The sequence below is a fragment of the Somniosus microcephalus genome, chromosome 23 (genome assembly GCF_052327205.1).
Source record: "Somniosus microcephalus isolate GS21.2 chromosome 23, FLI_Smic_1.0, whole genome shotgun sequence".
Lineage (NCBI taxonomy): Eukaryota > Metazoa > Chordata > Chondrichthyes > Squaliformes > Somniosidae > Somniosus > Somniosus microcephalus.
Window position 1 is genome coordinate 38512310 of NC_141009.1, and position 27668 is coordinate 38539977.

Sequence of the window (27668 nt, forward strand, 5' to 3'; positions counted from 1 at the left end):
GGAAGGTGTCATCGACAGTGCTATCAAGCGGCACTTACTCACCAATAACTGCTCACTGTTGCCCAGTTTGGGTTCCGCCAAGACAACTTGGCTCCCGACCTCATTCCAGCCTTGGTTAAACATGGACAAAGGAGCTGAATTCCAGAGGTGAGGTGAGAGAGACTGCCCTTGACATCAAGGCAGCATTTGACTGAGTGGGGCATCAAGGAGCCCTAGTAAAACTGAAGTCAATGGGAATCGGGGGGGAAAACTCTCCACTGGCTGGAGTCATACCTAGCACAAAGGAAGATGGTTGTGGTGGTTGAAGGTCAATCATTACAGCCCCAGGACATCGCTGCAGGTGTTCCTCAGGGCAGTGTCCTAGGCCCAACCATCTTCAGCTGCTTCATCAATGACCTTCCCTTCAACATAAGGCCAAAAATGGGGAAGTTCACTGCTGATGGCACAGTGTTCAGTGCCATTCCCAGCTCCTATGATAATGAAGCAGTTCACGCCCGCATGCAACAAGACCTGGACGACATTCAGGCTTGGGCTGATAAGTGGCAGGTAACATTCTTCCACCTAGAAGGACAAGGGCAGCAGGCGCATGGGAACGCCACCACCTCCAAGTTTCCCTCCAAGTGCCAGGCAATGACTGTCTCCAACAAGCGAGATCTAACCACCGCCCCTTGACATTCAACGGCATTACCATTGCCGAATCCCCCACCATCAACATCCTGGGGTCACCATTGACTAGAAACTTAACTGGACCAGCCATATAAATACTGTGTTAACAAGAGCACATCAGAGGCTAGGTATTCTGCGGTGAGTGTCTCACCTTCTGACTCCCCAAATCCTTTCCACCATCTACAAGGCATAAGTAAGGAATGTGATGGAATGCTCTCCACTTGCCTGGATGAGTGCAGCTCCAACAACACTCAAAAAGCTCGGCACCATCCAGGACAAAGCAGCCCGCTTGATTGGCACCCCATCCACCACCTTAAACATTCACTTCCTCCACCATCGGCGTACCATGGCTGCAGTGTGTACCATCTAGAAGATGCACTGCAGCAACTTGCCAAGGCTTCTTCGGCAGCACCTCCCAAACCCACGACCTCTTCCACCTAGAAGGACAAGGGCAACAGGCGCATGGGAACGCCACCACCTCCAAGTTCCCCTCCAAGTCACACACCATCCTGACTTAGAAGTATATCGCCGATCCTTCATCGTCGCTGGGTCAAAATCCTGGAACGCCCTCCCTAATGGCACTGTGGGAGTACCTTCACCACACGGACTGCAGTGGTTCAAGGAGGCCCCGCCACCTTCTCAAGGGCAATTAGGGATGGGCAATAAATGCTGGCCTTGCCAGCGATGCCCACATCCCATAAACAAATAAAAAAGAAACTTGTTGGAGTGTTATTGAGACTGCACCCATCCAGGCGAGTGGTGAGTATTCCAGCACAACTTCAATATTATTAAACCAAGACTGTAAAGAATGGGTCATTCATCGGTGAATAATGAACTGCTGCGTAATATGTTTATTTGGTGGAATTAACTGTTGACGATATTTTTGGAAAAATCTGATCTAAAGACAACAACCACTTTGTCCTTTGGCACTATCTAAATCCATAGGAGCAAAGTGTCCTTATAAAATGTCTACAATTCTCAACAGTATGGTAACCATACAAATTAGGAAGTGATTTGTTAAGTGGGGTGTATGGTAGTCACAATAATGTTAGTTGAATAGTTAGAAGTGTTAATGGGAGTTCAGTACATTTTTGCTGTGTCCTTGCTCACAGGTAAACATTTATAAATGTCAATATTCACTGGATGAGATTTCTTTGCACCTCCTAATTATTTTTTTGGAGAGGGAAGACAGAGGACTTTTGAAATGAAAGCTTTCTTGCTGCTGTGACTTATTTTAAAAATTGTCATGCCAGCTTTGCAGTGACACTGTCACTGTTGGTGCAGGAGATACCTTGTACTGCTTCTCAAACTTCTTAGGAGTAATATTGAATAAGCTGTAAATAACATTAACATGAATTATAAGTACATTTACCTTTACAAAATCATTACTGTCAAAAAGTTTTGCTGGTAAAGCATTACTTTGATCCTCATATGACCATACGGAATGTGAAAAGTCCATTTGTGTGCTTCTTGTAATAGGCTATGTGCAATGGGGATCCTCCCGCAGTAGATTGCAGTCATTTACAGAGCTCAGAAGCATTTTATGTGAATCACACAGGATTTGGAGATGCAGGGTAGTGTGAGCATGGACCCGTCACTTAGTCAACTTTTGTCCCACTCATGGAATCTCTTTTGTTTCTGTCTGATCTACTACCGTTCATTGCCACCCATGAGCAAAGTCACTTCAAAGTTAAGGCTAATCTTATTTCAAGTTTAAAATGAAATTGGACTTTGTCACAGAAGGGAAATACATTCATTGCATGAAAGGTTGAAATAATATCCTTACCAGTAATGGCTGGTCCCAAACCTTGGTAAGTTTGAGGATTGAGGTAAATGGACCTTGGCTGAAAATAATTGAGTCCTTTGATGTAGAATTTGCATTGCCATGGAATTTCTCCCACAGATGTCATTCATCTCCAGAGGGAGATCAGAGGTAAACTACCAGAAAGAGAAAAGTCTGATTTTTTTTCCCTGTCCATCAAAGATAACAAGACTGAGATTGATAGATTTTTGTTAGGTAAGGGTATCAAAGGATATGGAGCAAAGGTGGGGAAATAAAGATAAGATACAGATCAGCCACGATTTAACTGAATAGTAGAACAGGCTCGATGGGCTGAATGGCTTACTTTACATACTGTTCCTTTATTGCTTAAGTCAACTGAATATTTGTTAAATTAACAGTTAAACCAATCCCGGTTTTAATGTCCAATGGATTTCTGATGCATTAGGAAGTGTGATGCCCTGGGTCTATGATACCCTAAGGTTTGACACTTTCAGGTGTGCAGTCCTCGAGAGGTATGACATACCAGATTCACACTAAATGCAAGACTTTTAATTATATGGACCGACAGATGGGGAACGTAGAACATAGGAAAAGGGAAGACAGAAGTAACAAAAGTGCAGTACTTCTGTTTTTTGAAGTGTTTAGTATAGTTGTATAGAATTAATTTTACAGTAATAATGCTATTGTTGACATCAGAGTATCTTTATTACTGTAATATTAGCGTTTGTTTCAGTGTCATTGTGTGTCAACTTTAAAACATGGTCTGTCCGGAGACATGACAATTTCTTGGAGCTTTCAGCAGTTTAAGAGTTAAAGAATAATACTGGCTAAAATGTACAATAATTGAGGCTTTAAAACACAATTTGTAGTAATGCTTAGTAGTGGTTTATATGTTCTTAGCAAAACTAAATTAGAACATGATTTCAGATTATGATATTGAACGGATATCTAACATAATCTGCACTGGCATAATAAATCAATTTACATAATTAAGAAGCATAACTACAGTTAGAATGTCGTAGATATCACCATGACAAACAGCTGCACAGTGCTCTGAATGACAAATTCATTTTACACTTGTATAAGGGTGATTAGGGGTTTAATCACCCATTTTGGTTTAAGTGTATGGCCTAATTTGATGGTATTGCAATCTATGACACTTTTACTAATCATAAGTGTCACTCCCAACATTCCCACAAGCTCCGATTACGACACTTTCAACTGAAAATACCACTCACGAAAAATATCAGAGTAAATATTGCGGATATATAAAATGTTTCATGAATGAAGTTTGTAAATTTAAAGAAAGTAGGTTTCCTCCCAGGGTACTTGTGGGTCTTTTTCAAAATCTCATCTTTTGGCAGACATTGATATCACTAATAGGTTTCACCTCTGCTCGACCTTTAATTTGTTTCTCTACTTCTTCTAAAAATTACCACTTCCTTCCTTTCCCCCTCCATCTAATGATGTCTCCTGGTGCTTTCACAGCTGTTATAAAAGCCATCCAAGAAAGTAGTCATTCATTGCATTTGCTGAGACTTCACACTTACACATTTGACTTCCTGGCGAGGCAGAAAAAAAAATGGAAACCGTTATCTCCATCCCATTCACCTTCTTACAGCAATCACCTCTGACCTTTACTAACAAAAAAAAAGGGGAAATATTGGCTGTTATTCTTGCCCACCCAGCATTCAACATTAATCAAAACTATGCTCACAGTCCAACAGTGAGTGAGCTTAACTGTATTCCTTCAGGGAAATACAAGTGCTTTGATTATTTTGTACACATCTTTTAAACCCCATTATTAGCTGCAATCATTTTGTTTCTTAGTTTTACAATCACTGCTTTCTGGCCTTTATTTACGTCCCTGAATTTCCTCAGACCTTCTGCCGCTGCGCTGCTGTGACTTCATTGGAAGTGGAATGGAAACTCCATGAAGGTGATGTGCACATGGATCACATAATTTGTCAACAACTGGCTTTTGTTTTAATGTGTTGCTGAGAGAGTTGATAGAAGAACTTATTTATTTAGCTTTAATACTGTGTTTTCTATCCCCCTCCTGCCAAACCTTTTGAGGCATATTTTGATTCCACAGTTGTTTCCACTGGAAGTAGTTCTGCAGCGTGTCAAAGCTGGTGGCGCTCACACAGCGCACGAGGATTTAACGCATTGGCAGAATTACTGAGGCAACTGCACAGATGCAAAGACCACATAGCTGCAGTTGTTCCAAAGATTGGATTGTGGCTTTAAGATGGTGACGACAGACATTTCCTGTTGTCAGCGGGTGGAAACATGCTCATCCAGCCCGATGACCAGAACAGAATGGCACTGGGCAGCATCCAGCGGCTCTGTGCTACCCGCAGCATGGGCAGAAATCGCTTCTTAAGGCAGATGCCCATGCTGCTGCCCGCACAAGCGCCACCTTGCTTATACTGTAATACTACATCTGCAGGTGGTTCTGCCTCTGTTGGTTGTGCTGTAATATAAATGCAGCACAAGTCTATTAAGGCTTTGTCAGGCAGACAGCAATGCAGTATGACATTTATAGGAGGGTGTTAAAGATGCTGAAAGCACTTTGCAGGAATTCATAATGTGTCCAACTGGCTTATAACAAACTATTCCAACACCTCAGAATAAATGGGTTAACTTCTTGTTAATTAGCACAGAAGTATGTCAATGCATTAATGGGTGCACTAGAAATACAGCACAGGGGAACTAACCTCCCTGAGCAGTAATCCTTCCTTAGTCTCCTTTCAGCCTGAGTTGTACTTTCCGTATAAGACATGCTTGTACATGCTTAACTTACAAAGTATTTCACCAAAACAGGCCATTCGGCCCAACTGGTCTATGCCAGTGTTTATGCTCCACACGAGCCTCTTCCCACCTTACTTCATCTAACCCACATTACAACAGTGACTCCACTTCAAAAGTACTTCATTGGCTGTAAAGTGCTTTGAAATGTCTGGTGGTCGTGAAAGGCGCTATATAAATGCAAGTCTTTCTTTCTTAACCCTATCAGCATATCCTTCAATTCCTTTCTCCCTCATGTACCTATATAGCTTCCCCTTAAATGTATCTATGCTATCCGCCTCAACTATTCCTTGTGGTAGCAAGTTCCACATTCTAACCACTCTCAGGGTAAAGCAGTTTCTCCTGAATTCCTTATTGGATTTATTAGTGACTATTTTATATTTATGACTCCTAGTTTTGGACCTCCCCACAAATGGAACAATCTTTTCTATGCCTACCCTATCAAACCCCTTCATAATTTTAAAGATCTCTATTAGGTCACCCTTCAGCCTTCTCTTTTCTAGAACAAACTATTTCCTGTTCAGTCTTTCCTGATAGTTATAACCTCTCAGTTCTGGTACCATGGTTGTAAATCTTTTTTACGCCTTCTCCAGTGCCTTTATATCCTTTTTGTAATATGGAGACCAGAACTGTGCACAATACTCCAAGTGTAGTCTAACCAATGTTCTATAGAAGTTTAACATAACTTCTCTGCTTTTGAATTTTATTCCTCTAGAAATGATCCCCAGTGCTTAGTTTGCATTTTTATGGCTTTATTAACCTGCGTTACTACTTCAATGATTTGTAAATCTGTACCCCTAGATCCCTTTGCTCCTGTACCCCATTTAGACTCATATTTTCCAAGGGGTAGGTGGCCTTATTCCTCCTACCAAAATACATCACCTAGCACTTATTTGTATTGAAGTTAATTTGCCATTTACATGTGCCCATTCTGCAAGTTTCTTAATGTCATCTTGTATTTTGTCGCAGGCATACTCAGTATTAACTATACCCCCCAATTTGGTGTTGTCTGTAAATTTTGCAATTGTACTTCAGATACATGAGACCAAAATGTTTATGTGAATGGCGAGCAATACTTAGCACCTTCTACCAGTCTGAGTAACTAGCTTTAACCCCCTACTCTCTGTTTGTATCTTGTAGCCAGTTTGCTATCAATTCTGTTACTTGTCCCCTGATTCCACGTGCTCTGACCTTTATCATGAGTCTACTATGCGGTACCTTATCAAAGGTTTTTTAAAAACCCAAGAATATCATTACCCCTGTCTACTCTTCGTTACTTCTTCAAACAATTCAGTAAGAATTGTATTTGTGCTCTGTGTTACCAGCTAAGACATTCATGGCAATAAATGCTAAAAATAATTCACTAAACAACCCAGCTGAAAACAAAAACTGTTGACATAAAGCGAAAAAAATCCAAATACAACTAATTTGGAACTAAATTCCAAAAATAAGACAAAGTCTGTACAAAGTGACTCTTTTTTTTCGACAGCTGTGGTGCCAAAATTGTTAGATGATCATAGGCACATTCTGTGCAAGTCTAAGAAGAAAGCAAAACATTACTAATTCTTTCTGGAACATCCTTCACTTTTAAAGCCTAATGGTAGATTTGTATTAATAACATAAACAGTCCTTCCTTCAGTGTCTACACAGCATGTCAAAGACATTCATTCTATGAACTGGGGAACTCAAAAGGTCTTTCACAAAGGGCATTTGTTAAAGGATGTTGAGGAAATGAAAATGTATTTTTTTCACATTATGCAAAATCTGGCAAAAGGAAATCTACTTCCCACTTACAAACCAGCCAATCTTTTTTTGCCTGCTCTCGAACAGTAAGGCATGTCTTATATATCATGATACCATTGTCAATTATTTCAACGCCAGATGTAGAACTTTCTCAATGATCTCACTATTATTGTTAAAATTCTGCAACGTTCATTTTCACAGGTTCTTGCAAAACAAAAATGTGGCAATTGCCTGATATGTTTGGTACTTCAGGTGGTAGTTTCAGAAATGCCCAAGAAACAAGGCACACTCGGAATCTGCAAACATCGGGAAGAATGCAGGTGCAACTGTGTCTCCTCTTCCAAGGGAAAATGAGTACGATCCCTTCCCCTCGGCCAGCTCAACAACATCTATTGTCAAAGGATATCTAAAGCATGGCAGGAAGTTGAAAGAGCTCCCTGATGGCATCATGGGTAAATGTACCAGCGTGTACTCAGTGTGCTACAGAGTCTGACGGAGAGGAAGGTCTAGGTTTGAACCCATTCTGTTCTAAATTAAGCTGATCTTAGCCAATGGAGCAACACGAGAGCTGCAATTGCCCTTTCTTCACCCTGGGTTAGGGAGAGTGAATAAACTTGGCCAGAGTTCCCATTCCTGACTGTTGTACTCCCTCCTGAAAAGCACACCTTCCTGGTTGCTGGATGGTGCAGGATTGAGGTTAACTGTAACGTCTCCTCAAAGCCTAATAAGTTGTCAACCCTCATTATTTAGGTTCAAACATAAAGGGCTGGATTTTGTGAATGGAGGCGAGTTGGAGGCAGGACTGCTGCTTGTCGGGTCTAAGTCCCGCCTCCATCATCTTCTGGCTAACCAGCGGGATTTTCCCCTGATTGACCTTGTTAAGCCCGCCCTGCGGGCTCAGCAGGCCAATTAGGGGGAAGTCACTGACAGAGCACGTCAACGTCTGACGTGCCATCTGTCAAGACTTCTTGAAAGAAGAAATGTCAGTGTTTGACAGCTCTGTGAAGCTTTCAAACACTGACATTCTGTGTAGTTTGATGAGCCCTTGTGTACAGGACTCATCAAACCTTTCAACTTTGTAGATTTCAGATGACTGTTGGTTCGGAGGATCCAACAGTCAGTCTGTGAAATCTACAAGGAAGATGTCGGGACTCCCGATCCAGAGCGGATGAAAGCTGTAGGCAGAAACCAAGGTAAGTGAACATTTTTAAACACTTAACACTCACCTTACATACTTACCACTCCACACTTGCACACATCACTCACCTCTACATTTTACTTTCAGGCCCCTCTGACCCCCGCAGACCTCCTACTCGACTCCTCCAACCCGGCGGGGTTCTCCGAGGTCAGGAAGCCTTCACCTGAAAAGGTAAAATGGGACTAATCCTTTTTTCTGCCTGTTAACAGGTAGTTAAAAGGATTTAATCCATTTCCCGCCTCCAGGAGATGAGACCCGAAGCAACACATCTTCCCGCCTCCTGGCAAAAGGACATGGAGGTGGGATGGGGGTGGGTTTGCCATCCACCCCCACTTTCTGCAACTTTACCGGCTGTCCCACCTCCATGCCCGTCTCCTCGGAGCTGAGAACATCCAGCCCAAAGACTCTTGCATGAGCTACCAGAGGACTGTCAGTGCCTATGGAACTGTACCACAGCATGATTCAATGTCTTCCGGAGAGAAGCGGGGGGAAAAAAATCAATGTTTATTGACATAACTATTAACAATCAATGTATTTTCTTATTGATTACAAACTATACATACTAGTCCCATCTGTCTAACTTTATAATTATTTTATAACAAAGCAGATACTAGGATTAGCTTTGATTAGATGTCAAAAATCTGAGTCAAATTGAATTTTTCCAATGTTAATTTTGGCCCATTTGGAATGTGCTTACTGTTGTACTGTTCATGCACAATAAAACATTATGACTGCTCCACATGTGTGAGCTTGAATCAGTTGGTAGCATTTTGGGTCAGCGGTTTATGGGTTGAAGTCCCATCTCTGGACTTGTGCTCATAAAACTATGCTAAAATTTCAGTGTAATCCTGAGGGAGTGCTACATTGTTGGCAGTGCGATCCTTTCGATTAAATATTAAACCAAGGTTTTGTTTGCCTATTGTAGAAACATAGAAACATAGAAGATAGGAGCAGGAGTAGGCCATTCGGCCCTTCGAGCCTGCTCCACCATTCAATGAGATCATGGCTGATCATCCAAATTCAGAACCCTGTCGCTGCCTTCTCCCCATATCCCTTGATCCCTTTAGCCTTAAGAAATATATCCAACTCTTTCTTGAATATATTTAATGAACTGGCCTCCACTGCCCTCTGTGGCAGAGAATTGCACAGGTTCACCACTCTCTGGGTGAAGAGATTCCTCCTCATTTCGGTCCTAAATGGCTTACCCCTTATCCTTAGACTATGACCCCTGGTTCTGGACTCCCCGGCCATCAGAAACATCCTTCCTGCATCTAATCTGTCCAGGCCTGACAGAATTTTATAGGTTTCGATGAGATCCCCTCTCATTCTTCTAAACTCCAGTGATTATAAGCCCAATCGACACAATCTCTCCTCATATGTCATTCCTGCCATCCCAGGTATCAGCCTGGTGAATCTTCGCTGCACTCCTTCCATGGCAAGAACGTCCTTCCTCAGGTAAGGCGACCAAAACTGCGCACAATACTCAAGGTGCGGTCTCACCAAGGCCCTGTACAACTGTAGCAAGACATCCTTGTTCCTGTACTCGAACCCTCTTGCTACGAAGGCCAACATACCATTTGCCTTCTTAACCGCCTGCTGCACCTGCATGCTTACCTTCAGTTTTGTTTTTCTTTATTAAAATGCTTCAGGGGATGTTAAAGATCCCACGCTACTAGTCAAACACTAGCAGGGAGTTCTCCTGACAGTCAACATTTCTCTCTTATCCAATACAATCAAGATGTGGGCATTCCTTGCAAGGCTCATCTCTATTTTCCCTGAGAAAGTGGTGGTGGGATTTCTATTTTTGTAGCAGTTTGATACAACTGAGTGGCGTGCTAGGCCAATTTAATCTCGTTGGCGCGGGGCTGGTGTCACATATAGGCTAAACCAGGTAAGGATGGCAGGTTTCCTTCTCTGAAGGACAGTAGTGAATCAGTTGGGTTTTTATGACAATCCAATAGAGTCGTGGTCACTTTTACTGACACCAGCTTTTTTTCCTTTCCAGATTTTTAAAAACTGAATTCAAATTCTCAAACTGCCATGGTGGTATTTGAACTCATGTTCTCTGGATTATTGGTCCAGGCCTTTGGATTGCTCGTAAAATAACATAACCACTACAGTACTGCGCCCCTACTGTTTTGAGATGTTCTGATGTGCCAAGGTGTTATATAAATAAAAATATTATTACCCCTGAAGAGTTTGTGCTTATCTGTTTCCAGCAGGGGCAGGAGGTGTGAGCTTCAAGAATATTTGTGTTTTGTAATTTATTTTATTAGTTTCTTCCCTTTTTTGCCTTCTGTAGTGCTCCTATGCCAGGTGTCTTCCCCAGCAACGAGTATGAACTGGAGAGATCTGCACCCTGACCTCTCACAATGATGCTTTTCATTGAGAGGTAAAGAAAGAGAAGGATCTTTCATTTATACAGCGCCTTTCATGTCTTCCGGAGATCGCAAAGCACCTAATGGTGTTTAATGAAGCACCTTTGAAGTGTATTGTAATGTAGGGAAACGTGGCAGCTAATTTGCTTAAGCAAGGTCCCTCAAATAGTCTCAACTATGATGGTGACCAGATACTCTATTTTAGTGATGTTACAGATCAGGACACTGGGAGGTCTCCCTTGCTCTTCTTCAAACAGTGCTATAGGATCTTTCATGTCCACCAGAGGGGGCCTCGGTTTAACATCTCATTCAAAAGGTGGCACAGCTGACAGTGCAGCACTCCTTCAGTACTGCACTGAAGTGTCAACCTGGATTATGTGCTCAAGTCTCTTGAGTAGGACTTGAATTTAATAAATAGTACATGTAAACAATCTGAGATAACTGGATTACGATATTCTCATCTTCCCTCTGGGGAAGTACCTCAACTTTATTTGGCATTGGCTGGTGGTGAAATAGGTTAGATCAGCAACTTACTGAATAGGAAAATGTGGAAATGAATTTTGGAGCTTCAGTACACTATTCCACCATAATGGCGGTTCTGAGAAAGCGACTTTGTTAGCGATAATGAAAAACCAGCAGCCAATCATGATGCACCTACAATAATGGCCCTTAAAGCTTCTCAAATGATTAATAAGACATTTAACTGGTACTAATTTTGGAAAGCTTGGTTATGCAGTTGTGAACTGCACAATATTTGTGAATAATGACCAATGAAAATTGAATAAAAACAGATTTGGTGACCAGGCCTGCATATATTGGTAACTATGTAACAGTGATGTACAAAACAGTGCGATTGGGTTTAAGAGACAACATAAATATGTTTCTGGAGAAAGAGAGGGATGAAGTTATATGGCAGAAGATGGGAAGGAGAATGGGAAAAATGAGAGGGATTCAGTTCTTTAGCAAAAGAGTCATTACTTAGTTCCAGACACAATAAGCACGACTATTAAAGGGACAGAAATTTCATTCTGTAATTTCAGGATTTTCTTGTTACATTGAGCTATTTGTACATGGCTGATTAGGAGATGCAGCATCACCATGGATGGGCACAGTCCCTTGGTAACCGCCACAGCTAGTCCATCAGATGTGTTTTATTTCAATCCAGAAAGGTGGCAGCAGGTCACAAATGCTATGCAAGGTCAGGCAGATGACCAAACAAATAATGTTTATGCATGCTAGAGCAAATGGGTCACTTGGGATCAAGTTACACCTAAAAAGGGGCCTAAACCAGTATATCAAAATAAAAGAGGATTGAGTACCTGACATTTCCTAATTAAATGTCTTTCGTGTAAAAACATTCTTGCACCATATTTAGAATAACTAGTTCATCACAAGTCTTACTATTAATTGGTCATTTTAGAATTGAGAATTTTAAAATTCTCATCCTTTTGCCCAAATCCCTCCATGGCCTCATCTCTCCCTATCTCTGTAACCTCCGCCAGCCCTACAACCCCCAGAGATCTCTGCACTCCTCCAATTCTGGCCTCTTGAGCACCCCCGATTTTAATCGCTCCGCCATTGGCGGCCGTGCCTTCAGCTGCCGAGGCACTAACCTCTGGCACCCTCTCCCTAAACCTTTCTACCTCTCTCTGTTTTTAACTTCCCCCTTTAAATCTACTTCTCTGACCAAGCTCACCTGTCTTAATATCTCTTTTTTCAGCTCGGTGTCAGATTGTTGTCTGATAATGCTCCTGTGAAGTGCCTTGGGACAATTTACTACGTTAAAAATGCTATATAAATGCAAATGAATACCGTTAATATTTTGGGGTGATAATGGTATGTATGTGTATGGTGGAAGGACTAGGGTTATATACCGTGTGTTTCATTAGTTCTTAGCCAGGTTTGCAGAATGGAGTATCCCACTTGTGTATAAAATGCTGCATGCCCGCTCCAAATAATTCACGGAATTGGTGCTGGAAACCTCACACAGGGCATTTTGTTTTTCCTCCAGTTGAAAATAAAATGCCATGGTAGGTGATGACAATAAAATTAAAAGTTAGTACTATGTGTGATAAAATCACTCAGAATAAAACTAACAATTTTACAATCTACGGAAGGCATTCAGAAGTGTCCAGGATAAGTACTGTACAGTGTAATCGTACCGCTAACAAGTAATAACATTTTTTTTATAGTTAGCTCAAGTTTGAATTAGCTAATGATTTCTCAACAACTCGGCCACAACGCTGGAATCCTGTCTTGCTGGACAGATAGGAAGTTACGCAAAGCAGGTTAGCTAGTGAGCTAGTGAGAGTCCCTCTTATCTGGGAAGTGGATAAACTGAAAAAAATGAAAAGATAACTCAAAATGAGAGACAAAAAAGTAAATACTGCAAACAATAGCATTGCAACAGGGCTCTGCACATCAACACAAAGTGTCACAGCTTTACAAATTCTATTAAGAGTGCACTGAAGAATATGCAGCTACGCACATATGTGCGCAGTTGATTTCAATAAGTTAATTTAATAACATATATTTAGTACCTCAAATTAATTTATCAATATTTTGCTTTCAAAAGCTGTGTGTAATCACTTAAGTAGCTGTTCACAATTAGAGTGCTGAAATATTGGGCTCAATTTTGCCAGGCCCGAGGAGGCGGGATTGGAGGCGTGCAAGGTAGTAAAATCGCAAAAAATGGCAGGCGGACCCGATCCTGCCTCCATCCAGCCTCCGAGCAATTTTCCCAAATGCGTGTTTTCTGACCCCATTTCCATCCCGCCTCCAAGAGGCGGGATAGGCCCTTAAGGCCCTTAACAACCACTTAATTGCATCTATAACCCCTTTTTGAGAGGCCTTTCTGATTTTACCACTTTTCCCACCTGCTGCACGTCTCCTCTGGAACACACCAGTGAATGCTGGTGGCCTCACACGTGGGCTGCTTACTAACAGCTGCAGCTCCACCATTAACAAGAAGTTTTCAGCAATCTTCATTTGCAGGAGGCAGAACTTTGTTGTCTCAGGTCTGTGGGAACTTTTAGCAGGCATACCCATTGTTGTGGAAGTTTGGAGCCTGACACCCATCTCCAGTGTGACCTCCTGGGGAACCCCTCTCGCCACCTTGACTGAGCGCTTCCTCAACTGAGGCATATACCAGAAGCATGGGAACCATTTATTTCATTTCCTCCTGGACATCAGATTCGGATGAAGACCAGCAGTGACAGCAGCAGAACCATGAACAACAGCACCACCAACAGCAGGAGCATCAACAGGAGCACCAAGCTGCTGCTCACCCACCTGAAGCTGCACAGGCCAGAAGGCGCCAGCGCACGACCACATTGCTGCCCGGGATGCAAGGAAGGGACGCACTCATCTTGGCCAGATTTGCTTAGCCTGCACAATCAAACATTTTGGCCTCGCAACTTTTTATCAGATCATCGACAATGGCCAAGAACCTGCGGATTCCTATCACTCTGACCACCATACTAACACTTGAAAATCGCCCTAAGCCCTCAATGTGGAAGTCCCATTTGCGAAATGACACATGCCACAACTGCAACAGTTTGACATCAGAATTTTTTATGACAATAAGCAACTGATGGCATTTTAAAAATAAACACACTACACCCAAGTGACTACCCTTGTGACTACTTGTGCATTCTCTTCCTCTTACGCAGCTCCTACGTGGTTCTTCCCCTGTGGCTTCAGCAGATGTGAAGGCCCCCTGCTCACTTTCTTGCTGCTCCTGTCTCGACACTTTTGGCGGGCGTCCTCTGGGGTTGCGAGCCTGTGAGGGCTCGGCAACAGTCTGCTGCTCCTGCGGCTGTGCAGGGGTTGAGTTGACAATCTCAGTTGGGTGGGGACTCTGGTCGGGCTCTGACTGAGGGCTCTGCAGTGGCATGGTCGTGTGAGCGTTTGGAGAGGAGCCCCCACTTCCTTGTTGTATGCCACTAACATCCCTCTCATGGGTCAGCCCCACTTCAGAGCTAGCAAGTGGCTGGACAGCACCTTGTTGCCCTGCAGGGGGGCCATGAGGACCTGTTTCTGCACTGGAATTCTTACTCCAGAGGACTTGCATGAAGGTCTAGTTTGTTTGCTCAATAGCTGACCATCGGTCCTCAAGAGACGTCAGTCTATTCTGAACAATTACCATGTTTTCAATACCCTGACGACTAAGCTCCTCCATGGACGTAGCCATCCTCTCCTCTACAGTAGCCAGCCTTACCATGGAGGTAGCCATCCTTTCCATAGTGATGCGTTCATGCGCCAATGCCTCCACAAAGGCTCTTATCATGTTAGCGATGGGCTCCTCCATTCACTCCACACTCGCAGCAACCCTGGAGACAAAACCTGCCAGAGACTCCTGCACCTGTTCCTGGAGTTCCAGCACCGCTCTCCTTCTGGATGGACCAAGAGGCAGAGGATCGACATGCAGCAGAGCCGAGCTGGGAGCGTCCTGCGCCCTCCAACGAGGACTCTCCACTGCTGTCCCTGTCTCCACCATCTGCTGATGCTCACTTGTGAGCTGTGATACACCAGGTGACAACTCTACTCTACGTCCCGAAGGTCCCACCGAGGTGTGAGTGTCTGCGCTGGTGATGTGTGCGCTTAGTTCTGCTGACGCAGCGCCTTCAGAGGTTGCAGTTTCCTCTGAGGAGTCTGGGAGCTCAGGCTCTTCCTCCTGGACAGTGGGGATGGGGGCTGTCGATGGTCCTGTGGGGGAGTAAAAGAAAGAGTTAGAGATGTGAGGTCAAGGTTATATGCACATTGAATAGTGCAGATGATCATAAGTCAATCTGTTAGAGCATCAGATTCATTATCAGTGACTCATGCAATGTCAATGAGAGCAATGCCAAACTATTCTGTCACCAGCTTGCTGTGATGCGCCTGCCTATCCGTCCCCCACTTGGGCATCCTCCTTGAGCCCGGCAATTTCCAGGGCCGCCTCCTCTGAGATGGTGAGCTGGGCTACTGAGGGTGGCCCTCCTCCTGTCCTCGATCTTTCCCTCTTATTGTGGGCTCTCTTTTCCTGCAATGAGGGACACAAGTGGAGTTTGAGTGAGAATGAAGGAGTGAGTGTAGAGAATGCATAGCATAGATGCTTAGAAGGAGACAAAGGGCCCTCCCTGTGTGTTGTAATTTGTCATTGCATCACAGTGAAAGTGTGAGGGCTGCATGGTCGAATAGTTAATTGAATGTGACCATAGAGAGAGTGGGAATGGGTAAGGGTGCAGGGATGTAAGTGTCAAGTGGGATATGGAGGAAAAGGTTGGCAAAGCAGAGTGCTGGTGAGGAGAGGTGATGGGGATCAGATTGAGGGTGATGAGAAAGTCATACTCACTTTTCCTATGAGGGAAGGTCATGAAACCTCTTCCTGCATGGCAGCCAGGTCCTGCGGCTCATCGATATGGAGTTGACCTCCTGGGCCACTTGCAGCCACACAGCTTTAGTCTGCTGGGGTGGCTTTTTTCTCCCTGAGGAAGGGAAGAGCACCTCCTTATTAGATCTTGCTCCCTGCACCAGAGCTTGGAGGGAGGGTTCATCAAAGCACGGTGCACACTTTTGCTTGCTGGTGGATATGTTCGGTAAATGAAGTTCTTCATACAATGTCCAAAGCATTTCCAGTCTCCAGAAGAAGCAAGGCTGCTTGCAGGCCTTATATCCAGCAACACTGATGACATCATCGGAGTCGACTTTCAGGACGGAAAGACTAATTGGGCCAGAGGTTCCCACACGCTGGAAATCAAGTGCCCAATTAGGGGAAAATCGCTCTTTTTTCCCACTTCACATCGGAGTCGGGGTCCTGACACGAAAACCACCTGACATGCCGCAGCCCGACCCCAATGGCAAAATCCAGCCCATTATCTTTCCAATAAAATTTCTTGTGTTTGTTGAGCCTGTCATCTATATCATTACTGAGCTACCGAGCCATCAGTCAATGTTTTGTTTCATGGTTAGTGAAATGTTTATGTCTATTTTTCTCTACTTTCTAATTGGTTAATTTCTATTTTTGTTATTCACGATATTATGCAAATCCTTTCTCCCAAATTTTAGTTTTCTCTGCAAACACATTCCACCAAAAAAACTAACCAATAATATTTCAGGTAAAACATTTTCAAGATATGGTTATCACGTATTCTACTACACACCCTAAAAATAAAACTCATAACATAATAACCACATTAAAAAAAATCAACAATTCAGCAAATAATCACATTTTACCCATTCCATTTCCTAATTGTTTTAAAACCTTATTTTTAGTCAGAAGGTTATGGGTTCAAGTCCCACTCCAGGGACTTGAGCACATAAAGCTAGGCCGACACTCCAGTGCAGTGCTGAGGGAGTGCTGCACTGTCGGAGGTGCCGTCTTTCGGATGAGACGTTAAACCGAGGCCCCGTCTGCTCTCTCAGGTGGACGTAAAAGATCCCATGGCACTATTTCAAAGAAGGGTAGGGGAGTTATCCCCGGTGTCCTGGCCAATATTTATCCCTCAACCAACATAACAAAAACAGATTGTCTGGTCATTATCATATGGCTGTTTGTGGGACCTTGCTGTGCGCAAATTGCCTGCTGCGTTTTCCACATTACAGCAGTACTTCATTGACTGTGAAGCGCTTTGAGACGTCTGGTGGTCGTGAAAGGCGCTATATAAATGCAAGTCTTTCTTTTCTTTTTTAATATAATAATCTGAGCAACACCACAGGAGATCAACCAGTACATTTAAATGAATGAGGAAGCTCAACATCTTACAGGTAACAAACCCCAGAACACTATTTAAAGCAGAACAGGATGTATTTTAACATGGCGTAGTTCCTATTAATCATTCACATTTCTCAGATTCCAGTATCTTCAGTAACATTGTTTAATAGTTAACATGGTTCATATACAATATTACACTCTTGAACATATTGGACATATTGCTGGAGCCAATTGTTTAAAAGTGTCTGAATTTCAGAGGACAGCATCGTTACAATGATTTGAAGTGCAGGTGGTTGAAACATGTAACTTTGAGAATCACTGATGGCCATTGCAAATTAGAATTACTTGTCTGAGGCGAATTTGGAGTTCTGTTATTATGTCTCATTTCTCCTGTCTTTGCCTCTGCTTCCCTGCTGCCATGGTTCTGGCTTGCTATGTTCCTGCCGTCAGGAATATGGGACAATTTGCAGACAGCTCTGGATTTGCTCTCGTTTCTGCTCTCCGTTGGAGGTGGAAATCATACCCTGCCAAGATGATAGATTGTGCTGCCAGTTTTAACTCTCTGGGGAACTACATCTACCCTACCAGCCCCGTCAATAACTGTAGAACACAAGCCCACCAGGAATGGCTGAATGGAAATGCCAATCAATATAAAGAGATGAATGAAAACGTTATTTACTTTTTCCTGCATGACCTTTATTTTTAAGAAGTATAATGCCAGCATAATATTTTAAGTCATCATTTTGAATGGAATTTATTTCTCAAATCTAGCATTTTATGATATACTGTTACAATCAAATAATAGTATATCACTTATAATGTTCTGGGGAGTTGTGGATAAACAGTTTGAGTCCTAATGTACAGTAGTATATATACTATAGACGGCCATTTGTATTACTGGGGAGTTGAGGATAAATGGCTTGAATCCTTCAATCAGTCTACAATCCCCAGTTCCATGGTACAATACAGATGGAATTCATTCACACCATACAATCTTCTCTCATTCATATAAGAAAATGTAGACTGAATGAATAGCTTGTTCTTCTTTACAATCTTCAAGTGAATTAGGCCAGTTTACTGCTCTTGTAGCTCAGAGTAGTGTCTGTGCTTTCTGCTGAGTGGAAACAATAATTCCTGTGTGTATCCACATTGATGGGCATTGACCTTATTTTTTCTGTGTTGAATATTTAGAAAACGACTCGGCAAAAATGAAGTGGCCGATTGCACCAGAGTTCCATTGGTGTGCAGTTTTTGAGTGCGCAAACAAACCTGGAGGTATAAGAATGTGATAGTTTTCTAGTTTTGCACTGCATTGTGAGTTATTAGTCCAAGCATATGCTTACTATAGGAGCAGCCAATCAGAATATCAGCAGTCTTACATGCAAGATCAAATAGCACATTCATTTCATTTTGTTTACAGAATGGTCAAAAAAAGTTAGCGCCTACCATTGAACAGCAATGCTGCTTGAGGTAACCAGAATCAAGGATGGTGGAAGCAGATTCAATAGTAACTTTCAAAAGGGAATTGGATATATACTTGAAAAGGAAAATAATTGCAGTGCTATGGGGAAAGAGGAGGGGAGTGGAGCTAACTGATAGCTCTTTCAGAGAGCCGGCACAGACACGGTGGGCCGAATGGCCTCTTTCTGTGCTGTATGATTCTAGGAATGTATCGGGCGATTCTTTTGCAAAACCAAAAAATACCGTCAAATTCACTACTCTTCCTCATTTGAACAATTTATGTAAAGATGAAGATAGTATGGCTGGAATACCTCTTAGAAGAAGGAATCAGGTAGGAGGTCAGAAAGGGAGTCTGAATAGTTGAGATATCATGTTACAAGAAAGAATCATTAGTAGCTCTGTAACATTCCCATATGGATGTAGAGCTAAGTTTATAACTAATACAAAAGCAAAATACTGCGGATGCTGGAAATCTGAAATAAAAACAGAAAATGCTGGAAATACTCAGCAGGTCAGGCAGCATCTGTGGAGAGAGAAACAGAGTTAACGAAGGGTCATCGACCTGAAACGTTAACTCTGTTTCTCTCTCCACAGATGCTGCCTGACCTGCTGAGTATTTCCAGCATTTTCTGTTTTTATTTTAGTTTATTACTAATGTTCGCTGCCACCATTTTGTGGAACAACTGACATTTACATCACGTGATTCAAGAGAATGGTAACCTCACCCTCACTGCACAACTCAGGCTTAGCATCATTGTGAAGCATTTACAAAAGAACATATTTCACGGATAATCCCTTCAGCAATGGTGTGACTGAAATCTAATAGTAAGGAAAGACAAAGGCCAATCAAATGGAGAAATATTCCAAACTTAAACCATGTTGTGCCCTGACAATGAAATGGATATAATCTGAGGATAACATTCAAAAACATTACCACTTGATCAGTGTTCTGTATCTGGGATTGGTTTATCAATATAGTACTCGCATTGCAAGATCTTAATATTGTCTGAATGCTATATGATGCACTTTATCCTTGTTAATTGCATGCCCTATTTATCCAAGTAATTCAAACTCTGATGTATCTATCATCCGCGCCAGCAGTTAGACTTCCTTTGGTCTCGTAGGAGGTAGCGTAGGACACTGCAGCCTAGAAATTGCTTTGTGCAATAATTGCGTGTGAACGCTTAATACGTTTGTGTGATATTACTTTCTCCGCTATTTTATGAGGAGTTAACGCATTTGAAACAAATAAGTTGGGAAGTATGTCTCATTAATTATACCAACTTGAAAATGTATGAGACTTGTAAAAGAGATGGATTTCAATTTGCATTAATATTGCGCCTTTAAATTAGGAAAATATCCCAAGGTGCTTCATAGAAGTGTTATCAGGCATAAATTGATGTCAAACCAACGAAGGAGATAATAGGAGGGGCGACTGATAGCTTGATGAAAGAGGTAGGTTTTAAGGAGGGCCTTAAAGGGGGAAGAGAGGTTGAGCGATGGAGACATTTAGGGAGCGAATGCAAGAGCTTGGAGCCTAGACGGCTAAAGGCACTGCTGCCAATGGTGGGGAGAAGGAAGTGGGGGATGCACAAGAGGCCAGAGTCAGAGGAACACCGAGTTCTCAGAGGGTTGTAGGACTGGAGGAGGTTATAGAGATACGGAAAGGCGAGGCCATGGAGTGATTTGAACACGAGCATGAGAATTTTAAATTGGTGGCATTGGAGGACCATTTTGAAGTAGTGGAAGAACTGCTTTTTCTTTGGAATTCTTCAAAAATCATCTTCGGGGGTCAAAAGTTTATAAAATGATCCAGATAACACTTCTGCTAAAATAGCAAAGTAATGCAATATGAATGCGTTAAGTGTTTATATGCTTTGTAGGCTATTAGAAACATAGAAGATAGGAGCAGGAGTAGGCCATTCAGCCCCTCGAGCCTACTCCGCCATTCAATGAGATCATGGCTGATCATTCAAACTCAGTACCCTGTCCCTGCTTTTACCCCATATCCCTTGATCCCTTTAGCCTTAAGAAATATATCTAACTCCTTCTTGAATATATTTAATGAATTGGCCTCAACTACCTTCTGTGGTAGAGAATTCCACAGGTTCACCATTCTCTGTCACACACGAGTGATTTCTATGCTTGTATGACTACCATGAACTACGTTATAACATGTAAATAATTCAGCTCCTATGCACCCTGTTATAAAGGCATGGTGCATTCTAAAAGAAAAAGACAAGTCGGACATAATTTCAAATGTGTAACCGATTATATTTACTTTTAAAATATAATAATTACCAAATTTAATATGTACAATCAACACAATATTTCTTGAATTTATTCCTAAAGTATGATTCAGACAAATAGGCTCAAAGCAAAATGATTATCGAAGATGTAAAGACTGGGTGTGAATTAATTAACCCTGCGCCGCAAGATAGGAATGGACTCTTCGTCAGAATTATCTTTTACTTTAGGTGGTCACCCTCTGACAATAGAGCTATTTCAGGCAGTCTGTTAGTACTCCAACTATTGCTTGAGCACAGACATTTGGTAGGTCTCCTGACTACACCGACCTTGGGACTCTAGCAGGGAACTGACTGAGGCAGGTGCCAGCTGAACAGAACTAAATTAGAAGCTAAAAGTTCTCCCAAACTCAACTGAACCCTCCCGATTTTAACCGAACCCTCCCAACGGGAACAAGGCAGGTTCGGGCCAGATGCCCGTTTTACTGATTTTAAGCTCTATTGACTTCAGTGGAGAGTAAAATTGGGCAGAGTGTAAAAACAGGTGACTTAAAATGTTTCCATTGGCTGGTGACATGACAATGAAATGAAGGCACGCTTCCCTTAATTTCTCCATGACTTAAAAATGAGAACTGGCTGCTCTCATGCACCTCAGGGACTCTGATTTTGCTTCTAGTTCCAGCTTCAAATTGTGATTGGTTTTCAGACTGAGCTATCAATCTGTATCATGGCCCCGGTTGATTCATAGCTGGACTGCGCAGCAAGACCGAAAGAGATCTGCTGAGTTTGACAAAAAGTGTGCCTTCATTCAGGTGGCTCTCAGAATAACAGTGTTATCTCAAAATGTGAACTATTCCAAACTAAACAACTTTTGTGCCCTTACAATGAAATGGATATAAGCTGAGGGTAACATTCAAAAGCATTACCACTTGATCAGTGTTCTTTATCTGAGATTGGTTTATTAATATAGTACTCGCATAGTAAGAGATTAATATTGTCTGAATGCTTCTTTTTGACACTTTACTGGTATGATGCACTGTATCCTTGTTAATCGCATGCCCTATTTATCCAAGTAATTCAAACACTGATGTATCTATCAGATATCCTCAGTGACGTGCTTCTATTATGCAAACCTACATTCATCAAAAACAAATCGTATTGGACTGAACACATGGAAAAGCACTTGGAATTTTTTCAAATATAACAATGTCATGAACCAACCCTCCACTTGTTTACCACTTCTCTTTGCTGAATAGCAAAGATTATGGCTTGTCCGTTTGGCTGGCTTTTCAATTTGGCTGCTGAGGACACATATGGAGATTTTGCAATTTCCACTTGAATCAAACTGGGTAGGCGATAAATCTTTCAAACAGACAGCATTGCTTTTTGACGAGGCAGTTATTTCAATCATCTGACTGCTGGGTTCTTTATCATGGCTCACTTCAGTTATTGGTTTATTTTAACTTATGCCATGACTGCCCTCTTATTACCCAACGTACACCCTAGTATGGCCGTACTATTTCAGTGCTGGTCACTGCCTTGGCACACAGCGAGATATTTTACTTGTATTGCGCTCTCCATAACGCTGATGGGAACACTAGGTGAACAATTGTTGCTTCTTGCATCTGGTGAGGGAGGAGGCCATTTACCTCTCCCCTCCAGCATGTACGTTTTCTTTTCCTTCTTTGAGTTTTTTTTGTGCCTTCTACTAATTACAACTTACACCATAGAATCCTTTTCATTACTCGCAAGACTGATATACTCATTATCTTAGGGCGCTGGCCTTGGCTGAATCATATCTTTTCTAATGCACTTAGTGCAATGGGAAGAAGAAAACCAGATAAAGACCCAGATGAATCAACACATTATGCACAATGTGTGGACACAAGTAGAAGTGAATGAAGTTAAGTGTTTCCGATATTATGTTACTTTATACACATATTATATCACCAGGTCTTTTCTGAAAATTGTAACCGTATCATAATTTTAAAAATACAATCTTATATCAGCACATGGAAATTATGTTTCTGTTATTTTTCATTGCTGATGTCACATCCTCACTGATCTCATTACCAAATGGTCTCTTCACCTGCATATTGCATTTATCCTGCTTTAAAGTCAGCCCTTTTTTGTTCCGCCAGCACTTGCAAAGGAACACTGGCCTGACTTGTATGTGTGTTATATAAAATAATAGACTGCCAGGGGATGAACTATAGAAGTGCATAAGGCCACATGTTAATTTTAGGCTTTTATACAAACACCACTTATATCCTCTATCCCAAAAAAGGATATATTGTCTGGAATGCACTGCCCGATAGGGTGGTGGAAGCAGAGTCAATAGTAACTTTCAAAAGGGAATTGGATGTATATTTGAAAGGGAAAAATTTGCAGGGCTATGGGGAAAGAGCAGGAGATTTGGACTAATTGAATCGCTCTTTCAAAGAGCCGGCACAGACACGATGGGCCAGATGGTTTCCTTCTGTGCTGTATGATTCTATGAATTCTCCCTTACTGTCCTCTAAACTATTTTTTAAATTTCTCACTATAAAATTTTGCTTGTATGGAAAACAGTTTGAACTCCAATGGATTCTACGCCAACTGTTTCATTCAGGATGAATTAACAAAATATAACAGCATTCTAAACACAGCACTATTTCCATGGAATATAATTTTTAAATGACATATAAAACAAACACACTTCTATGCTTTGCTCTGCATGTATTTCTTCAACTGCCAGACAATTTGTAGCACAGATGTATATTTACGAGGCCCTGCATTTTATTAGAAGTGGGAACAAACACCCAAAAAGTTTGTACGTGGCTTTCAAAGAACCAAAGACAGCACATGGAAATACAATCAAGCCTGCACTGTCACTTCTGTCTGGATTGAGGGACTGCTGGCATTCCTCACTACCTGTTCTCTCGCGCTTTGCCAAGATCGGGAAAAGAGTGCGAGATAAATGCAATTGGAGTTAAAGATTGATAAAGTGTTTAAGGAAATAATGTTCTTTGGGGAAAACAATAATGTGTCCAGCACCAGACTGTGTTACAGTTGAAAGCCAGAAAAGGAGTTTGTAAACTGAAAAGTTTTAAAGTTCACAGCTGACTTTAATCACTAGCAACTTTGAGATCTGTAAAGCAAGCTGCTGATCAACAGTTAGGTTATTCTGTGAAGAAAAAGACTACAACTATGTCGACAAACATCAGCAGCAGGATGCATATCAGAAATACTTCCTGCGAATTCATGGAATAAAAGAACAAGCAGCCGCTTACCTTTAGTGGTTCTGAAGTAATAACAACATCCCAATAGAAAGTGGAAACGTTTCCCAGTGCAGCTGGGCAGTAGCTCTTGCTGCTTCTGAGGAGGTTGGAAGAGTGAAGGAGGCTTTGCTCTGTGCTCCTGCTTAAGTACCACAGGTCTTCAGCTGCATTCATGCTGGAGTTTCTTGCACTCCAAAAATAGAGCCCCTGTCACACATCAAGGATTTCCAGCTCAAACATTTAAGGGTACCAAGGGAAGTGAAAAGCTGTGATTAGCTATTGGTCGAACCTATAAACACCAGACTATAGGAGCACTGAAGACAGCAGCAACTCAGAATAGGTGTTTAATTCACAATAGAGGAATAGGGGTGAGGGCGGGGATTCAGAGTGAGAAAGGGCTTTAAAAAGCGAGACAGAGAAGTGTTTTCCCCTTTCGATATTTTCACTTAGAAAAAGTAAAGAAACGTTTGATTTTTATAGCACAATAAAGCATATTGCCTTTTACTGAGGCAGAATAAAACTTAATACTACAAAGCAGCTCAAGGAGATTGCTTAAAATGGTTGTAAAGATATATTTCTAACGGTAGTGAACAACACAGTGCAACACATCTTGGTGTATTCGCAATAAGGTTAGAGTTAGAATTATATTCCATCATAACACTTTTTACACTATTATATGGTTGGTATGCTCTATAAACTGATCAGCAACTCAATAGAAGATACAGGTTTGACTAAATCAGTCATTCTTTGTATATTTACTGCCCAAATTGATTGATTGTTAGCACCTCAATGTGTGACACTAATGCTACGCACCAGTGTCAAAAACCTTGTAACATGTTTTAATTGTCCCTATCAGAAGATTTGATGCCACTACACACTGGATGGATAGGGATGGGCAGATCCCTCAAAACTTTTCCTTGTTCTTCTTCTCTTCTCCTCAAGGTACTCCTCAAAGATGGGCTACAGTTCCATGGCCACAAACTCCTTTCACTTGGTTAAAGGCCCTAAAATTACAGCGTTGGTTACTAGCATATAAATGGTCAATGCCTGAAATTCCTCTCCCTGCTATTTTAACAGAGATGTTAACCAATTTAAAATGAGTGGGTTATCGACTTCACTAAAATGGCGGCGGAAGAAATTTGAGACAAATGTGTTTAACACTTTGATGCTCACAATGGCACAATGTCAGGGTCACGGTATTATTTATTAATGTCGTTAACAGAATGAGGCCAGTTCTGACGAAGGGTCATCGACCTGAAACATTAACTCTGTTTCTCTCTTCACAGATGCTGCCTGACCTGCTGAGTGTCTCCAGCATTTTCTGTTTTTATTTGAGGTCATATCTTTGCTTTCTTACTCTTTGGAAAAGAAACATATATTCTCATGTAGTTCGTACTTTACTGCAACCTTGCGGTAGTACCCCCCAGTTCTCCTTTACAAGGGGACGATGACCTATTTTCTGTCTTATTGCTGTAATTAGCATTAAAGTACAAAGTGAGCCAGCTGAAGCAGGGCTGTCACATCTATTGATGACTGCCTGATTGATCAAACCAGATGTTCAAATGCAGCTTCCTCAAAATTCAACTCTGTACCAGTCTCTATTAAGGGGAAATTGTTTCAATAGAGACAGTTCATTAAAGCTTGGAACAAACTGCAATGATTAAATATGGATTCTTCAACTTTTCTTTTTAAGCACATAATTAAACTATAAGCCTGGAAATTATTCTGTGCAATGTTACGTTATGAATGCTTAATGCTTTTATATCAAATTCTTCTGCCCATTTTCTAAAGGTAGGGTTAATAACTAATTTATTTTAAGCAGGCTACTGTCTCGGTTAAAATAGCAAGCAAAGGAATATGAATGCATGAAGCATTTGCATGTTAATATCACGCAGCGTAATTTCCAGATAACAGTTCCTTCCAATTCCCTCTTCATAGTACTGTAGAAGTTTATAGCCTGAAGGCAGCCATTCAGCCCATCATGTCGGAGCCGACTCTTTACTAAAGCAATCCAAAACTAATTTCTCTGCCTTGCTGTGTCTCTACAGCCTTGTATCTTCCCCTGCTTAAAACATTCCATCTTCTAACGACTCGTGCCATAAAGAGATTTCTCCTAATTTCTTTCCTCACTCTTTCAGTAACAATTTGAAATTGGTAACCTTTAGTCCTGGATTCCCCAACCAGAGGAAAGAATCGTTCCTTATTTGATTGAACAAAACCCTCCATAATTTCAAAAAATCTATTAAATTTGCTTTGAGACTTCTCTCCACCAGTCAAAATACTCCCAATATGTCAAGGCTCTCCTGATAAGTATAGTTTTACATTCCTATTATCATCCTGGTGAAGCCACACTATACACTCACTATGGTTTTAATGTCCTTTCTATAATGGAGACCCCAAAAATGCATTCAGTACCCTAGCTGTGGCCTAACCATTGTCTTATACAACTTTATTCTTACCTATCTTTATTGGGTTTATGGCTTTATCTACATGCACTCTCAATCAAGGAGTTATGTATTTGTCATCTAGGTTTGTCTGTTCCTCCATACCCTTCAGTAATAGTAATGTAATAGCAGAGCACTTGGAAAACAATGACAGGATCGGACAAAGTCAACATGGATTTACAAAAGGTAAATCATGCTTGATTAATCTACTGGAATTTTTTGAGGATGTAACTGGTAGAATAGATAAGGGAGAACCAGTGGATGTGGTGTATTTGGACTTTCAGAAGGCTTTCGATAAGGTCCCGCATAAGAGATTAGCGTGCAAAGTTAAAGCACATGGGATTGGGGATAAAGTATTGACTTGGATAGAGAACTGGTTGGCAGACAGGAAGCAAAGAGTTGGAATAAACGGCTCTTTTTCGAGTGGCAGGCAGTGACTAGTGAGGTACCACAGGGATCAGTCCTGGGACCCCAGTTATTCACATTATATATTAATGATCTAGACGAGGGAACTAGATGTAATATCTCCAAGTTTGCAGACGACACAAAGCTGGGTGGGCATGTGTGCTGTGAGGAGGATGCAGAGAAACTCCAGTATGATTTGGACAGGTTGGGTGATTATACTGCATTTGCCATGCATCTGCCCAATGTGGATAAATGCGAGGTTATCCACTTTGTTGGCAAAAACAGGAAGGCAGATTATTATCTGAATGGCAATAGATTGGGAGAAGGGGAAGTGCAACGAGACCTGGGTGTCCTTGTGCACCAGTCGCTGAAGGTAAGCGTGCAGGTGCAGCAGGCGGTTAAGAAGGCAAATGGTATGTTGGCCTTCATAGCGAGAGGATTCGAGTACAGGAGCAAGGATGTCTTGCTGCAGTTGTACAGGGCCTTGGTGAGACCACACCTTGAGTATTGTGTGCAGTTTTGGTCACCTTATCTGAGGAAGGATGTTCTTACCATGGAGAGAGTGCAGCGAAGATTCAC

At 41.8% G+C, this 27668-nt stretch overlaps 1 protein-coding gene across 3 annotated transcripts in view; it reads right to left on the reverse strand.

Annotated features, from left to right (window-relative positions):
- Positions 1-27668, reverse strand: part of tncb (tenascin Cb) — a 496701-nt gene that overhangs the window by 326105 nt on the left and 142928 nt on the right. For 2 of the 3 annotated variants that reach the window (XM_085965817.1, XM_085965815.1), the window contains exon 1: positions 24253-24361. The exons of the other annotated variant lie outside the window; for it this stretch is intronic. The gene's annotated coding sequence lies outside the window, so the exon portion shown is untranslated. Of the gene's footprint in view, positions 1-24252; positions 24362-27668 lie in introns of those variants that run through there. 3 annotated transcript variants of the gene reach the window in all.